The 6,333-nt window shown below is 36.4% G+C and overlaps 1 non-coding gene across 1 annotated transcript; it reads right to left on the reverse strand.

The window, feature by feature from the left end:
- Nucleotides 1-1,654: 1,654 nt before the first annotated feature.
- On the reverse strand, nucleotides 1,655-1,757 carry LOC115833083. The gene has a single exon (XR_004028534.1). It is a non-coding gene; the product is annotated as a U6 spliceosomal RNA (small nuclear RNA).
- Nucleotides 1,758-6,333: the final 4,576 nt, after the last annotated feature.

Below are 6,333 nucleotides of genomic sequence, written 5' to 3' on the forward strand. Positions count from 1 at the left end.
TGCTGATATATGTGTATTATTAGTAGTATTATTACTATTATTTTCAAACAGAGTCTTACTCTGTCACCCAGGTTGTAGAGCAGTGGCACAATCTTGGCTCACTGCAACCTCTGTCTTCCAGGTTCAAGTGATTCTTGAGCCTCAGCCTCCCGAGTAGCAGGGATTACAAGTGTGAGCCACTGCACCTGCCTTACTTCATTAATTTTAATAGCTGTGTAGTATTCAGTCATATGAATGAATAGTACGCAATTTTAGTTCTTTATTGATAGTTCTTTTCAACAAATATACAAATGTAAAATTTTTCCTCAAATTGGGTCAAGCTACATATATTGTTCTAAATTAGCTCTGTTTCTCCCAATAATAATAGTGTGCAGGTTTGTTACATGGGTATATTGCATGAGGTTTGGGGTATAATTGATCCCATCACCCAGGTAGTAAGCATAGCACCCAGTACGTAGTTTTGTTTAAGTTTTTTGACACAAGGTAGGTCTCTGTTCCCCAGGCTGGAGTGCAATTTTGCAATCACTGGTCACTGCAGTTTTGACCTCTTGGGCTCAGCCAATCCTCCCAGCTCAGCCTCCTGGGTAGCTGGGACTACAGTGGTGGGCCACCACACCCTACTGTTTTTTGTATTTTTTTGTAGAGACTGGGTTTCGCCCTGTTACCCAGGCTGGTCTCGAACTCCTGGACTCAAGCAATCCACCCACCTCGGCCTCCCAAAGTGCTGGGATTATAGGCGTGAGCCACTGTACCCAGCCCCCAGTAGGTAGTTTTGAGCTTTCACTCCTTCCCATCCTCTCCTCTCTGTTAGTTCCCTGTATCTATTGTTCCCATGTTTATGTCCATGTTTACCCAATGTTTAGCTTAGGATGATGATCTCCAGCTGCATCACGTTGCCGCAAAGGATATGATTTTGTTCCTTTTTATGGCTGCGGTGAACCTTTGGGTAAAGAAAATTTAGAAAAACATCTCACATCGGTGTTTTTTTAATCAAAGTAAGTAGTAGCAATCCATAGTTCAGATCTACTTTGTAAGTGAGACACAGATAAAGACAGTAGTTACACATTTTATAACATTACCTTGATGTGGCAGATTTTTCTTGTTTTGTTTTTGTTTTACATGAGTTAATTTGGATGAAACTTTCTTGAATTACTTACATTTACAGCATTTACCTCCAGTGGGGTTGAGATGAGGAGCCTTCAACAAAGTTGTATACATGCATTCATGGAGGTGACACTTAGGTTATTTAATCAGGAAACACTCCTGCTTGTCCACATGTAGGTGCTATACGTGGAGTTAGTCCTATTCTTTGGAGGTTTCACTATGTTGCCCACACTGGTCTTGAACTCCTGAGCTCCAGTGATCCTCCCACCTTGGCCTCCCAGAGTGCTGGGGTTATAGATGTGAGCCACTGTGCCCAGCCGGAAATGTGATTTTAATTCCATAATATATGTTACTGTGAATACAATATATGTTTATTCCATAAGTAGCAAATTGACTCCTTTAACCGTTTTAGTAGTTTTCCAGTTGCTTTGTCTTTAGTTTCCCAGGCAAATAATGCTATTGTCTTCAATCACAGTATTGATTAGTTCATCCCATTCTTCATATTGATCATTTTTTTGGATATGAAATAATACAGACTACTGTAATAATAAAAAAGATGGAAAGCCTCACCAATTTGCATGTCATCCTTGTGCAGGGACCATGCTAATGTTCTCTGTGTTGTTCCAATTTTGGTATATTTGCTGCCGAAGCAAGCACTCCATTTCTGTAAAGCTTAAAAAACAGACAAAACTAACAGATGGGAATGGAATCAGAATAATGGTTATCTTTGGTGGTGAGGACAAGGGAGATTGTAGGTGTGCTGGTAATGTTCTCTGTCTTGATCTGGGTCATGATTTCATGGTTGTGTTCAGTTTTTGAGAATCATTGAGTAGTAGACATAGGAAGTGTGCACTTCTTTGTACATGTATTATATACCTCAGTTAAAAACTTTTGCCTCTCACAAAATTTTAAAGAACAGAATCTGCTGAGTTTGTTGCCTTTTAGCTTTTGCTATAACTTTTCCACTACTTCTCTTCATATGTGAATACAAGTGTATGTATTCATATGTGAATACAAGTGAATACTAGTGTATTAAGTAATAAGCCACTTAACCTTTCTATTATGATACAGAACATACAGAAGAGTGCACAAATCAAATATATAGCTTAATGAAATTTTTAAATTATTAAATTGGAGGTTTTTGGGGGTGCATTATACCCGTATCTTTGTTAGGAGGGAAGGAATTGATGGAGGGCTAAAAATTTTGGAGAGGACAAAGTTTTAAGGAGTCTCAATACCAAATCCTCATCTTGGCTCTGCCTTCACATTACCGTTTCTTTGGGTAAGTCATTTAACTTATTTATAGTTCACTTTTTTATATATAAGAGGTATAATACTTAACCTTTCTTTTGCAAACTGAATTAGGTAGGTGCAATTCAGGTAAAATAATAGGAATGTAGAGTAGTATCACTAGGTAGGTCTGTATTTAGGCCATTGAATTTAGGCCACTTACCTTACAGAGCAGACTTGTGGTATACAAAGACTACACAGCTGGTGATTATTGGTGTCATTCATTTACGTTAGGTTGGTATTGAGACTTAGTTAACTATGCCAGGCATTACCCTGTGATTTATTATAATACATGTATTAACTCATGTAATAGTCTAGGAATATTCCTAGAGGTAGGTAAAATTATCCCAGTTTTACTGATGATACAATTGAGGGAAAATTAGGTTAAATAACTTGCCTAGGTGGGTTGAGTTCTTGAGCCTGTGCTTTAAAAATAAATTTTTTTTTGAGAAAGGGTCCCACTCTATCACCCAGAGTGGAGTGAGTGGCGTGATCTTGGCTCACTGCAGCCTCTGTCTCTAAGACTCAAGCCATCCTTCTGCCTCATCCCCTGAAGTAGCTGGGACTACAGGTATGGGCCACATTTTAATGTATTTTATAGAGACAGGGTTTCGCCACATTTCCCAGACAGGTCTCAAACTGCTGGACTCAGTCGATCTGCCCTGGCCTCCCAAAATGTTAGGATTACAGGTGTCAGCCACTGCATCCAGCCTAAGCCTGTGCTCTTTTTTTGTTATACTGCCTAGTTATGTGAAAATACTTAAAGACTTTTAGGCAAATGTTAAGATTTTATAAGAATCTGTTAGAGAGTTTTTGAAGTAAAAATTCTGGTATTTTCAACCAAAATTAGGAGAAGAGTCTCATTTGTTTTGACCATCATGATTCTGGAAAAGATGGATGTTAATATTTATTACTTGGGCTTTATTCCCTTCTTAACAAAGCTAATTTTCTCCTAAAATGACTTGGATGTAAGCACTAGGTAGTTTTCTTTAAGAATATATATATATATTTTAATCTTAAAGGATTTTGTGACTAATTTACAAATATTGTTTAATTTTTAAGCAAAATGTTAATGGAAGGGAGTTTTCAAACTTGGAGGCAGACCAGACCAAGGTTTAGTATTCTTGCTTCAGTGGTTTAAGCAGCATCTATTTGGTCTTAGTATGAGAGCAATAATTATGATTCTGTCATATGTATGGTTGAAAATTATCTTTATTAAGGTATATTTGAATATGGTTCTGTAAGATTGGGGAACACATCTAGTTGTGCAACCATCGTGATGATCAAGATATAGAGTAGTTTCTCAAAAAATTTCCCCATGACCCTTTCCACAGTCAGCCTATTTCCTTACCTCTAGTCTCTGCCCACTACTGATCTGTTTTTTTCTCTGTTGTTTTGTCTTTTTTTTTTTTTTTCAGAATCCCATGTAAACAAAATCATGCAGTATTTAGTCTTTTTGTTTTCATTTTTGTTTGTTTAATAGAAATGAGAAGTCTTGTTATATTGCCTATGCTGGCCTCAAGCTCCTGGTCTCAAGGGATCCCCCTGCTTGACTCAGTACGTGGCTTCTTGAGACGGATGTCTCTTATTTAACCTAATGTATTTTGAGATTCATCCATGTTTTTATGTATCAGTAATTACTTTCTGTTGCTTAGTAGCATTCCATTGTATGGATGTACAACAGGTTCTGTATTCATTCCCCAGTTCATTTGGGTTGTTTCCAGTTTTTGGTAATTACGAATAAAACTGCCATAAAAGCATTCATGCATACATACATACACAAATATGCCCATGTATTTTCTTATGGTTTAAAAAAATATGGTGCCTAAAACTTTTATAACTTTACTACAGAACCTGAAAAAGCTGATCATTTTCACAGAACATTGTAAATTGCTTAGTAAACTTCATCCCCAAAAAAGCCCACTCTGGAATGAGAATAATCTGTTTGTATAAATAATCTTGTGGTAAAAACTGTAAGTCATTAGAATTTTTTTAAATTAAAGAAGTACATACACATATTTATTTAATGGGTAAATTTATATATAAAACTCCTTAGTGCATAATTTCATATTTTATGTTTTTAGTAGCTTTTAAATCGTGAATTATTGACTTTATTGTTCCTCTAAGTAGTAGAATGGTTATATAATTGGTTATGAAAGTTTGTGGTTTTTTTTGACAGGGTCTGACTTTGTCATCCAGGCTGGAGTGCAATGGCGTGATCTCGGCTCACTGTAACCTCTGCCTTCTGGGCTTAAGCTATCCTCAACTTCAGCCTCCTGAGTAGGTGGGACTACAGGCATGTGCCACCACACCTGGCTAATTTTTGTAAACACGGGGTTTTGCCATGTTGCCCAGGCTGGTCTCGAACTCCTGAGCTCAAATGATCAGCCCACTTCAGTCTCCCAGAAGGCTGGGATTACAGATGTGAGCCACCATGCCCACCCATAAACTCTTACTTATTAATTTGAGATGAAAAATACACAGAACATGATTAATAGCAGATTAAACATTGCCAAATACAAGACATAGCAATAAAAACTATCCAAAAGGAAATAGAGTAAAAGGATTTTAAGAAACTAAACTGTAGAACACCTTCAAGCAGCCAATAATACATGTAATTTGAGTCCTAGGAGGACTGAAAAGAGGAGGGACAGAAAAAAATAATACAAAAAAATGGCCAAAATGTTTTCAAATTTGATATAAACTATAAATCTCTTATCCAAGAAACCCAGTAAAGCCCACCTATAAGAAATATGAAGAACTCCACAAAGGTTCATAGTAATCAAAGTATTGAACCCTAGTGATACAGACATAGAGGAATGGGACACACCATACATAGAGATTAACAAAGGATGCTGCCAGAGTTCTCATCACAGATAACCAGAATCTGGGAGGATATAGAAAAAAATATTTTAAATTCTAAAAGAGGATATACTGTTAACTCTGAATCCTGTAGCCAGTGTAAATAACTTTCCAAAATGAAGGTGAAATAAAGATATATCCAAGCAGAAAAAAACCGTAAGAATGTATCACCAGCAGACCTGCTCTACAGGAAATAAAATAGGAACTCCTCAGGCAGAAGAAAGATGATACCAGATGGAAATATTGATCTGTAATAAAGCATGAAGAGCTCTGGAAAGTAACTGTACAGGAAGATGTATAAGACCCCTCCCTTAAAAAATCTTGAAATAACAATTGAATTTTATACAAAAATAACAACAGTGTTTCGTGTAGTTTGTAATTTATGTGTGAGTGAAATGCAGGACAACAATAGCGAAACGCCAGGAAAGGAAAAATGAAAGCATGTTACTGGAAGGTTCTTACACCACACATGAAGTACGATAACATGTGAAAGTAGGCTGCAGTAACTTACAGTTGTAAAGCAACCACTGAAATAACAAAACAAAAAGTTTTGTTATCATATAAGCCAACAAAGAAGATGAGATGGAATAACAACAACAACAACAAAATCCAAAATAGGGCACTAAAGAGGAAAGGGGAGCAAAGAACAGATGGATTGAGTAAAAGATGAATAACAAGATGACAGGTATAACATAACCATTTCAAAAATCTCGTTAAATGTTCTAAGCATCCCAATTAAAAGGTAGAGATTGTCAGCTCTGATGAAAAAAATGAAGACCCAAGTACATGCTGCCTGTAAGAAAGACATTTTAAATATAAAGGTACAAACATATTAAAAGTAAAAGATTGAAAAAGAGTTACCATGAATCAAATGAAAGCTGGAGTGGCTATATTCATATCAGATAAAGTAGACACCAGATAAAAGAATATTATCAGGCATGAAGAATGTCATTTTATAAGGAGAACAGGGTCTGCTTCTCAGGAGGACATAATAATTCTAAGAATAACAAGCACTATATATGTCATCACAGAGCTTCAACACAAATGAAACAAACACCGATAGAACTCAAAAGAGAA

This window comes from Nomascus leucogenys, chromosome 24, assembly GCF_006542625.1.
Source record: "Nomascus leucogenys isolate Asia chromosome 24, Asia_NLE_v1, whole genome shotgun sequence".
NCBI lineage: Eukaryota > Metazoa > Chordata > Mammalia > Primates > Hylobatidae > Nomascus > Nomascus leucogenys.